General features: G+C 38.3%; 1 pseudogene; it reads right to left on the reverse strand.

Annotated features, from left to right (window-relative positions):
* Nucleotides 1-5,033: 5,033 nt before the first annotated feature.
* On the reverse strand, nt 5,034-11,115 carry LOC101715234 (cysteine sulfinic acid decarboxylase-like; annotated as a pseudogene).
* Between the last annotated feature and the right edge of the window lie 889 nt (nt 11,116-12,004).

The following is a 12,004-nucleotide window of genomic DNA, read 5'->3' on the forward strand; positions in this document are numbered from 1 at the left end:
TCTTATATTGGTATATTTTAGGTATACAATACATTTACATTTATTATTGGGTGCTTGTACCTGTACATGATGTATCTTGGTTCTTATTTTTTTCCCATTTGCTGTTCTCCCTTCACCCCATCCACCCTTCTCGATTTACTTAGACTTTGTTTCCATTTTTTTCTTTTCTCATAATTTTTCCTTTCCCTTCTTTCCTTTCCCCTTCCCCTCCCACTTCCCCTACCCCTTTGGACCTTTTCTTCCTATTTCAAATTATCACTTATTCATTTTAATCATTTTAATCCTGATTTACACTTTCAGTTTCTCACACTAGAGAATCTTCGGTATTTACACGTGTGTGAAATAAATAGGTGCCTACTTAATTTAAAAAAATTTAAATAGTGAGATAAACTGAATGAAATTACCATCTATTTCACTGAAAACAATTGAAAAGTGATGAAGAAAAACATAAGAATTTGAGGGCTGGGGATTTAGCTCGCCTGCCTGGAGAGCGCAAAGCCCCGAGTTCAATGACTGGCACCAAAAAAGAAAAAGAATTTGAAGAGACACTGTGTGTGGTATCAGATGAGTGAAAATACACCGGAAAACACACTGGATGCACAATTATGGACATGAACCAATCCACAAAAGGATTTTCAGTTTAGCATGATTTTAATATGTACTGTTTGCTTCGTTTGCCTCTCTGTATGTAAGAAAACCTATGAGCTAAATATAAAAAGAGTCTTAGTAGTCAGAATTCTTGGTTTCAAAACCTAGGTCATTGTTTAATAGCTGTGTGTTCTTGCCAATTTTTATTTCTTCTATATGAATGTTTATCAAAATGTACAAAATGGAGATGTTATGTCTTCTTTCAAAGAGTCATTCTGTGGGTAACATTTGCAGATTAAATGGCAAGATATTTGATATTTAGTAGCTGCTTAATCAATGTTAACTCCTTTTTCCTTTTAATTTATGATAATTATAGTTTAATTTGTAAATGTGAACAGCTCATGATTTTGATATATCTTTCTTTGCATTTTAATAGTTTTTCATCATATTACCCACCACAGTGATAGCATATGTTGAATCCCAAACCATCTAGTCATTTCAGATAATCACTGTGAATTCTTTATCTGCGAAAGATGCTGATCAACAATTATCAAACTTTGATGATGTGCATTAAGTATCAAAAGAACCAAAAGACCTTCAAACTTTAATAAAACATGAAGTTGATACTTAGAATTTAAACACTGAAAATAGCTTGATATGTAAGGGAATTTTCCCTCCCTCACTGAATTGCTGTTCAAATTCTTTCCATAAGGGAAACACTTTCTTCTGCTCCGATGGATTGATAGTAAGAAACGAAGCCGGAGAAGTAATTAGGAGTCAGGTCTTGAAGATCTTGTAAGTGTGCCGTGGTGAGCTTTACATTAGCAATTAAACTGAGTCGGCATTTATCAATTGTCCAAGATTTCTAAATAGTGTTCCAAAGCCACTGAATATTTCTATGGAAGAATATTAAAAAGGACTTTCACAGAGTCAGGGACCATGGAAGTTGTAAAGGGCGAGTGAGTTTTCTGTATTCCGGAAAAACTCTCAATCGGATAGATAATTCTGAAATAGTCTCTCCTACTCTATGACATTTGTTTTCCTTAATGATGACATTCAATTAGAAATTTTAAATTTTATTAGTCCAGTTTATTTTTTTCCTTGATAGATTATCTTTTCATGTCATATCTAACAAATATTTGGCCAAAGAGTCTTGAAATTTTTTCCTGTATTTCTATAAGATCTATCCTTTTAGGCCTCATCCACTAATATCACATCCACTGTATTTCTCTAAAAACTAGGTTATATAAGTCCTGTAAGTTGGTACTTCTTCAAAGATTTGGGAGTATTTGTTTTCCATGTAAATTTCAGAATTGGTATGTCAATTTCTACAAAAGTACTAATGAAATTTTTATTGAGAGTAGCTCATACTTACAAGTTAATTTAGAAAGAACTCACATATTGATAATGTGAATATTTTGTTGAATAAGCATGATATCTTCATTTATGTTAGCTTGATGGACTTAATAATTATTCTCAGGTTGTTGGCTTGGGCATTATGTTTTTGCCCATTAAGGCTCCCTATTTCCCCTGCTCATACACCTAATGATGACTTTATTTCAGGTGATGCGTCCAACTAAAGATTTTCAAAACTCACATGTGGGCAGGTAGAGCCCAGTGACATAACTTTTGCCTTAGTTTTGTATTAAGTATCTAAATGTGGGGTCTGGAGAGCTGTGGATTCTCTCTCTCTCTCTTTCTCTCTCTCTCTTCCTCCCTTCCTTCCTTTCTTCCTTTTTTCATAGTACTGAGAATTAAACCTAAGGTTTCATACATGTTAAGCAAGTGTTCTACCCCTGAGCTATATGCTCACCCATTTTATTTTATTTATTCTATCTATTATCTATCTATCTATGTACATATGCCAGGGTCTCCCTCATTTGCTCATCTGCCCCAGGTTGGTTTTAAACTTGCTGTTCCTGCCTCAGCCTCCAGAGTGGCTTGGATCATAGTTGTGCAGCACTGTTGCAAGCTGACTTTTTTGTTGTTGTTGTTTTAGAACAAAAACAGCAGTGCAGGCTTTGGTAGCTCTTGGTGGGAATATTGAGTGGATGGTGCTCACCAGTTCACATGTGAATTGGAAACATATATCATTGTATTGAAAATGACAAGGGGTGAAAATATAAGAAATGTGGGTTTCTACAATAATCATCACATTTTCTCATCTCACCTGCCTTCTTTTTAATTTTTATCATATGACATCACTCTGTCTCCATTTGTCAGTCTCTGTAGACCGACAGAAAAAAACTGTGTTGAATACAATCATAGAGTGTTGGTGGTATCATTCACTGATATGTAGAAGGAAAAAAAATCTAGCTTCATTCTATGTGCCACGTCAGAGTTGGCATAAATGCCTGTCTGGAAAGGTATAATTTAGAGAAAAGTAGAAGAGTCTGTTGCTTTAGTTTTAACTGTGAGAATGGAAATGGAATACTGTTATTATACATAAAACTCCACACATTTTGGTTTGTGCTAGATGCACATTTGTCAAGCCACAAAATTGTTCCAGAAAATATACATTATACTTTGGAGACAATGAAATGCTCTCTATCTTAACTTGTTATTTTGTGGTGAGCCATTTTCCTATGTAGCTTTTATGTCACCAGCATACACTGTTTTCTGTATCACTGAATCCTGTGAATTATAACATTCACTGTGAATCATGCATGCTTGTTCCTTCATAATCAATCAATTATTTTTCATTACATACAAATTTGAGCTTCACATTTCTGTTATCTACCCTGAACCTCCAACTTTTAGACCCCTGCTGTGCAACTTCCTTGTCTATAATTTCATAACTTCAAAGTATCAAAATCTGACTTCTACAAAATAAAGTGATTTTTGCACTCTTAATAGAGTTAAGAAATAATTATAGACCTAGCAGTAGACTGTCATAAATTGAAAATCACATGCAAAGCTATCAAACAATCTAAGAATTCTATGGACAAAATACATTCCTTCATCTCAGGCTTCAGGTATTAAATACAATCACTGTCTGGATATCAAATTAAGTGGAGGTGAGGCTAGCATAATCTAATTATTTTTAATAGCAGAGACAAATGATATGTTATCTCATGCTATGTACTTTTCTAATTGTTTAGTGTGGCTTACTTTGATTCTAAATTTAATATTTTCAGTCTAGAATGATTTCTCAGTTATTCCTGCTCTATGAAATTTATATCATTCTTTAGTGCTAAGCCATAGTGCTGTAAAAATATTTCCGAATGCCCCCTGGTTATTTCTTCAGTGTTCCCACAGCTCTGTGTCTGTTTCTGCTCTCCTTTCCTGCATTCTGCCTTGTGTAGTACTTTGTTGTGCATCTATCTGTCTTTCTCCTGAGTGCTTACTCATATGTTACATCAACACAGAATCATGGTCTTTTCTTTCTGCCTTTGGTTTGGACTTCCTTTGATCCTGTCCTCGTGAAATGCCATTGCTGCTATCAACTGACAATGTTTTCTACAAAATGTACTATTGTGTGAGATACAAATAATAATGACACTTATACAGTGATTTAAATACTTAATACTATCATAAGCATAATTATTGTAGAATTATTTTATTTAATAGAATAAAGCATGTAAAAATCTATGTTGTTTTCCATTGCTAGAAAAGACATAAGTATTATTTTAAAAATTAAAGTAAGAAGTGTAGCATTTCATTGAAATAGCCAGGAATCAATGTTGTTGAAGCACTAAAGAGCTCCATAACTACACATTTTTCTTCTTTAATATCTTCTACTACAAGAAACAAGATTTACATGGAGAAACATCACATTTTAGATATGACTCTTCCATCATTTCTCTGTCAAAGTGGAGCCCTTGCTCCAAATTTCATTTTCGTCTTCCCTTGTCAACTTCTAAGTATAAGTGAATTTTTAAAAAATACTTGAAATTTTAACTTTATTATTTTTCTATTACAAAGTAATTCATATACCTTACATGACACAAGAGAGGAGCATAAAAGATACAGAAGAGTCTATTTAAAATTGTCTGTTATCCTATCTCAGAGAGAACTGTTAACATTTTGGCATACTTTATAGATTTTGGAGACTGGGTCTTGCTCAAATCCTCCTGCCTCAGCCTTGTGAAGGCTGGGATCACAGCTGTGTGCCACCACACCTGTCCCCTCCTATATATATTTTAGTAGATCTCAGACATCACTATATATAAAGTCTTATATTCAGCTTTTTGCATATAACATTATTTTCTCTTATATTAATAAAAATTCTCTTTGTACATATCTTGATGAAAGAGTAACAGTCCATCATATGGATACACTATTTGTTTATTTAAACATTCTCCTAATAGCAAGTATTTAGTTAAGAGAGTTAGTGGGTCAAAGCATATAAACATGGTTAAGGCCACTTTGATTCCTAGAAAGGCTGACAATGCAGACTTGGAGGGGGAGGGATGGCATCAAGGCAGCCACAAGAGGGTGAAGGCTCACAGGTCTTGGCCAAGCCTCTCCAGCTTGTCGAGGAGGAAGCCTATGTCTGTATGAGTCATCATGGGGTTGACCATGATCATTCAGAAGAAGTTGCCCCAGGCCCCATGGGGCTGGCAGCTGTGCATCATGGAGCCCACCTTCACCATGCTCCTTCAGTATGGGGGCCACATGAGCTAGCCTTTGACTGTAATCCAGAGTTTCCCACTTTCCTCGAAGGCTGGGGGGCATGAACCAGAAGCGCATGTTGACAAACTCAGGCTCTATGACCAACTCAAACCCTTCCCACTTCTCGATTTCCTCCACCAGGTACTGGGCAAGGGCAAAGGCCCTGTGGATTCTCTGCTCCAGGCCTTACCCACCTGTGCCTTCCACAGGAGCCACAGTTTCAGACAGTGCACACGGGGGCCACACAGCACCACCTTGTCCCCCGTGTCCAGAGCCACGTGGTAGAACTTGTCCTGCTGGAAAAGGTAGCTGGCCTGGGGCTCATGGCAGCACTTGAGCAGGTTCGAGGTGTCCTGGAGAAGAAGAACAGAGCACTGCAGGCCTGCGCCCAGGAGCTTGTGGGGTTCCAGGCCATGGAGTCGGCCCTCTGGATCCCATCCAGGAGATGCCTGTGTGTCTGTGACAGCAGGACGCTCCCACCCCAGGCAGCGTCCATGTGTAACCACAGTCCATGGCTCTGGCACCATCAGCAATGGCATTCAGGGGGTCAAAGGCCCCAAGGACAGCAGTGCCAGAGGTGGCACTGACCAGGAACGGCACAGCACCCTTGGCTCATGCTAGGCTGATCTGCCTTTCCAGGTCCTCAGGATCATTTTCCCTCTCTCATCAGCCTTGACCACTAGGACCCTGTCAGGGTCAAGTCCCAGAGAAGCTGCTCCCTTGTTGACAGAGTGGTGACACTCCTTTGATGTGAAGATGGCCAAGGGTGCCAGTGCCCGGAGGCCCCTTTGCTTGCAGTCTGGGCAGTGCTGATAGCATGCAAGGTTCATCCACCAGGCGGAAGACCCCATCCCCAGAGCTCCAGCCCACCAGGGCCCAGAGTTTCTTCAGCACCTCCTCTTTCATGAGAACAAACACAGAGGTGATATCATATGTGTACTGGCTGCTGTTGAGGCTCTCATTGATAATGCACCTGGCCAGAGCACAGGGGTCCAACCCAGAGAAGAGCTGATTGAAGAACTGGGGTGACCGGTCTTGAAGCTGTAATGAATCACAGCGTGGCAGTGTTCCAGAATCTTCTCCCATGTCTCGCCATGGCTCTGCAGCGCTGAATCCAGCAGCCTCTTCAGCTCTTCAGGCTCCTTCCACTCACAGACCTAGGTAGAAGGAGCCAGGGATTCGGGGACCTCACACCCTGTGGACTGGCTGCCCCAGCTGCAGCTCATTAAGTGAATTTTTTGTAACTAATGTTTTGCTCTGCTTTGTCACCCCAGTTTTAGTCTTTTACCAGCTCTGGAACTTGCCCAGGTGTTGACCTATCTAGAGTAGCAGATCACTTGTTCTCTTCTTAGGCTTGGAAAGACAGCTTCTCTGCTTTCAGGTTTCCAGTGGAAAATACTGGACTCTTTCTAACCTTAACATTTTTACATTTTAGTTGATTGGTACATGAGCGTAGTACGTGTTTACATTTCTTGTGGCAAATTGATACACGTATATAATGCATCTCAATTCCTTTACTTTTAATTCCTTTTCCCTTCTCTCTCTCCTTCCTCTACTTCATCCCTTGATCTCATGCTTTTTTTGTTTATTTGCTTTTCTTTGTACATGTTTGCAGCACATAAAGATTGCATTCCTCATGAAAAGTTGGTACATGTACAGAACTCATCTTCATTGCTTTTCTTCCCCTTCTCCTCACTCCCCTCCCCTCTCCTTCCATCTCTGGATCTTTTTCCCATTTGAAAAAGATCTATCTCCCTGTTTGCATCATTAATTTGAGAGCACTTTATCGCTCCCACTGCTTACCATTCAGAGGAGGTAAGAGGTAGAAAATTTGTGAATTTTTCCCTAGACTACACATTGGTCGTGCACATAGTTTCTAAGAAGGTTATGCTTAGAGATTATGCAAACAGAAGCTTTATCAGAAACACAGAAAATGCTAATCTTTACCTGAGGTTTGAGGAAGACAAAGTCAGCCACTAATAGTTGGTGACATACACATATAGTGCCAACATGTGGGAGGCTGAAGCAGGAGGATTGCTTGAGCCCAAGAATTTCAGCTCAACATAGATAACATAGTAAAACTCTGTCCTAAAAAAAGAAAAAACAAAAGTCTTCTCTTGGTTGCTGGTCAATAGCTTTCTGTAAACCTACAGAAGAATGAAGTTTATTATTTATTCTCACTTTGGCGGCCATGGTCACCCAAGAATCCTAAACCTTCAGTGAACTCTGTCAGTTTATTATACAATGTACTCATCCCTGATCTCAATCCCCAACCTTTATCCTATTATTGAAAAAGCAGAAATGAGAGGGAGACAGAGCTGGGAATGCAGGCTCTATGCAGGATTTGTAAGAGTATTCTAGGGACCTGCTAGATAGCGTTTCTTTCATCATGTAGATGTACATTCTATAAAATCACTAGTATATTTTATAAATATTACTTTTCAATATCATTCCTCTTTTTCCAAAGGAAGGTGTAAAAGCTCACCTGTAAGCACCACACCTTGAGTGTCAGCCACAGGAAAATAGCAGGTTGTTGTCTAGGTTGCTAAATTAACTTCTTCTCCCTGCCTTTGGTGTCTGTCCAGGGACTTCCTGAAGCACTGGGGAAGTGAAAAGGAGATAAATCAGTCATGACAAAAGAAGTAATCTTAGTTAAAACTAATGTGAAAGCTAATTGCAGTCATTTATCTTCATGTCTGGTTCACTACTACACTGTGGCTCTTCTCTATGTTAAAGTGGTCAAAGTGTCCAAGATAATTAACAGTTTATCAGTTCTTGCATTGTTGCAATGAGGACATTGACATGGAGGTAGAACTTTGCTAAAACGTTTCTGAAGCAAATTTAACATGCAATATATTACTCACCTTGCTTTTTAATTTTTAAAGTAAAACTTCATATTATAAATATTTTCCAGTAGGTATGTAATTTAACTACATGAATCATGTGACTGTGAAAAAATTTCTGTATTTCAAGATAGCTACAGGCATTTTATTCTTACATGTTATATCCTTTATTGAGGATATAGTCAGTACAGTGAGAACAAATTTAAACTGCATAAATGTTTTTCTGTGTATTTATTACATTCAAAATAGAATGTTTTGAAATACTTCATTTCATATCAAAGGTCAACTTTTCCTTCATCTAATGAAATCATATTTCTTTCATGAATGAAATACTCTCCTTTAATTTTGGCCTCAGTTTATTGAAAAGAAATAAAGACAGACGTTACAGACCAAATTACAGAATATATTCTCTCTGGGTTGTAATTAACAATAATCAAGATGAGTAAACATTTGAAAATACCTAGTGGATTCCAAGTTCAATCTTTCAATCACAATATGTACAGGAAGCCACAATGCTGCCTAGTATTTGACAGAGTGGAGAATATATTATAAAACCCTGTGGTTATAAAGGGACTAACGAGAGAACTAAAGAAGAATGTATTTTAGAGTGCAGAAAGATAAAAACAGTGACAAAGAGATGATGAATATTCAAGAGCCAGCTTTTAAGAGCAGGATTTGTGAATCTATCTTAATTATCACCACATCATGAAGTTCTTAACCCAAAATGAAATGTGCTTCACCTTGCCTGACTTATGAGATTTCCAAAGCATTACATCTAATCTTTCAGTTGAATTGGATGATCCCAGCCAAATGGCCCATCCTCTCCTTGATCTCAACCTGAGGATATTTACCAGTATATTTCTTTTTTTTCTTTTTTTTTTTTTTTGGTACCAGGGATCAAACTCGGGTCCTTGCGCTTGCACAGCAGGCGGCGAAACCACTGAGCTAAATCCCCGGCCCCCAGTATATTTCTTTTTCACTGTATGCTTCCCTAAATGAGAAGGCTTGTCTCCACTAAAAAAGGAAAAACAATCTCACTGTGTAACGGTCTTTTGAGTCCCAGACTGAACTCTCCATCACTGCCCTGTAGTATCAAAGTCACACGTGAATCTTATTTCTGAGTTGAATTAATGCCATACTTGTCCACAGGCAAAGACCTAGGAACACTTTATATGTACTTCATTATATATGTAGCTCCATAAAAACTAAGTCATAATGAAATCAACTTTTACATCACTAGTAATATATTTGAAAATTTGTTCTGTTACTGAACAACAAACCTGATGCAACAGGTTTCTCTCTCTCTCTCTCTCTCTCTCTCTCTCTCTCTCTATATATATATATATATATATATATTTACTATATTATATAGAGATAGAGATAGAGATAGATATTTAAAAGTTAACATCTGGGACCCAAATTCAGGCCTATCTCATTTGCAAATCCACCTTCTTATTCACTAGACTCTCTTCTGCTCTTTAGTAGATGCTAGGAAGAGTAAATGGATCATGGGTCCAGGCTTTGTTATTTCCCACTGGTGGGCATTACTCCATGGTCTTTTTGGCCTGGGATCCTCTTACAAATCCCTCTACCCCACTAGCTTCTACTTGTCCTCCAAAAGTCTGCCGTGCACCGTACGCTCCCTATAGTAACACTTCCCTGACTTTGAGTCCAACTGCAGTGTATTTCCAACACTGCTTTCAAGGGTTCTTGTGCTTGCCCAAAATACCATTCGTTTTAGGCTTTCATAAACTACAGAAAGGTGAAATTTTATAATCTACAATTGAACTGCATTCTAAGTTTGGGAACACACCTCATTTATCATTGTTCTCACAGTAAGTATTCCACTCATGCTGCTACACTGACTGATGTGAACTAGTTCCTTCTTGTGTTCCTTTTTAACCTCCACATGATGTCATGTCCCATAGGGCTGAAAGTTCCATGATACAATGAATATAGGATTATAAAAACTTCTTTTCAATATGACTTTCAAGTTTTAATTGGAATGTTCCTACATATATTCACCAGGCTATTATATTTAATGGTAAATTACTTGACTACCTACTGATTTAGCTACAGTTGGGAAGTGTTATACAACTCTTTAATTTACTTATTGTACATTTCATTACATGCAAGTGTACACTGTAAAAATCTTAGCAATTGTAATATCTTATATGTGCATCATGATTGAATTTCATTCTCCATTTCAGATACCTTTTCAAAACTTTGATAATGCCATTCTCTTGCCTAATAACTCCCAGGCATAGGAATATTTTTTTCACCATTTCTTTTATTCTTAAAGTTTTTGTTGCTTAAAATATGAACCCCCAAAGTTTAAAAGTAAACACAGCACCCAGACAATTTTCTCAAATCTTAAAATCAGTGGTCTTCAAATATTTAACAAACTTCATCCAAATTGTCTCTTTTCTTTTTCACCTAATCTGTCCTTTAGCCTTCTTTCACTATAACATACAAGAATCAGAATAGTTCAGTTGCTAATTCCTCAAATCCAGTCTGGTTTCCCTTATTCCCGCCTTCCTCCCTGGGTCCCATCGTATGTGGAATATCCTGACATCATCTCTGTCTATTGAGATATTTTCCATTCTTCAAGTTGAAATTAACTTCACGCTGTACATTATCTACATTGCCCAACCCAGATAGGAATCGTCTGCCTGACAAACTGCTGTGATCTCTGGGATATTCCACACTGTGCTTTTCATAGTGGCTCCGTCTTTACAAGAAATACCAAACAATGCTCCCCTATACCTCTTAAATTTGCAATAAATTTTGTGAGAATTGTAAAAGGAATTGCTATTTTAATTCACTTAAGACTGGAGATACCAGATAATTCGTTTACAAAAATATTAATTTTATATGTACATTAAAACTGAGCACTAGTTAAAAATAAAACAAGGTATGATATAAGAACTGGAATTACTAAGCAGAGAGGGTGAGACACAAGAGCAGGTGGGTATCACGCCACCTTCAGGGACATTAAATATTCTGGTTTTCTTGTCTGTGAGACCACTTCCGCGCTGTCTGATAGCTGCGCAACTGTGAACTCGGTCATCGCCGCCTCGGGATAGCTGGAATTTCCTCCCAGGTGAGCGCAGCAGCTTCCAGCCTGCTCCTCAGGCCCAAAGGGACTGACACGGTTCCTTCCACGGATTCCGCGGAGCCTTTCCCTTTGCCCCTGAACCCTTGTTCCCGTGGTTCCCGTGGCGTCTGCACCTGCCTCTCCTCCTATTTTGTTGAAGCTTATTTAACTGTTCCACATGCTGGGAGAGTTTATTTATTCACTCACCCGACACCTGCACCTCCTTGATGGTGTCTTTTTGATTGTTATAAAGTTTAAAACAAGAAAATCACAGTGGGAGTGAAACGCATTTCATGTCCAGTGAAAACATTCAGCAATCACAGTAGACAACACATTGTTTTAATTTCACAGCCCATTGGAAAACATTAGCTCATTAACAATCTAATTAAGAAAGAGGGAGAGTGGTGAATGGCAGTAGGGAGACTGCTCTCCCCCACTCAGCAAGCAGCCCTGGAGCCCACAGTTCCTTCACCGTTAAGCACAAAGCGCATCTCTGACTAACCTCCACGCACACCTGACCCGATTATTAGTGTGTTTCCCTCTTTCTCTTCTACGTCAGTGGAAATAAAATAGCTCCACTGATGAGAGGTGACAGGGTCAGTTTTATATTTATAGCTAGTTTTGTGCCTTAAAAGTTGAAGGAAATGACAGGAAAACGTATTCATGTTCTACCTCTTGCCCTCAGTACTTAAATATTTTATAAGAATTTACCCATGTGTGAGGCCTAAGTGAGGTATAGCCTTTGACTCTCATTTCAGTTTGGAGATCGATTTTTAAAGAAATAATGTGCAGCGCAATTTCAGTGATAAAGACATGTGTAATACAAAGAAATGCAAAATGGGAACATGTTTAGGAGGGGAGT

The sequence above is a fragment of the Heterocephalus glaber genome, unplaced genomic scaffold (assembly GCF_053883595.1).
Source record: "Heterocephalus glaber isolate CG9 unplaced genomic scaffold, H.glaber_assembly_v1.0 deba00001428, whole genome shotgun sequence".
Taxonomy (NCBI): Eukaryota; Metazoa; Chordata; class Mammalia; order Rodentia; family Bathyergidae; genus Heterocephalus; species Heterocephalus glaber.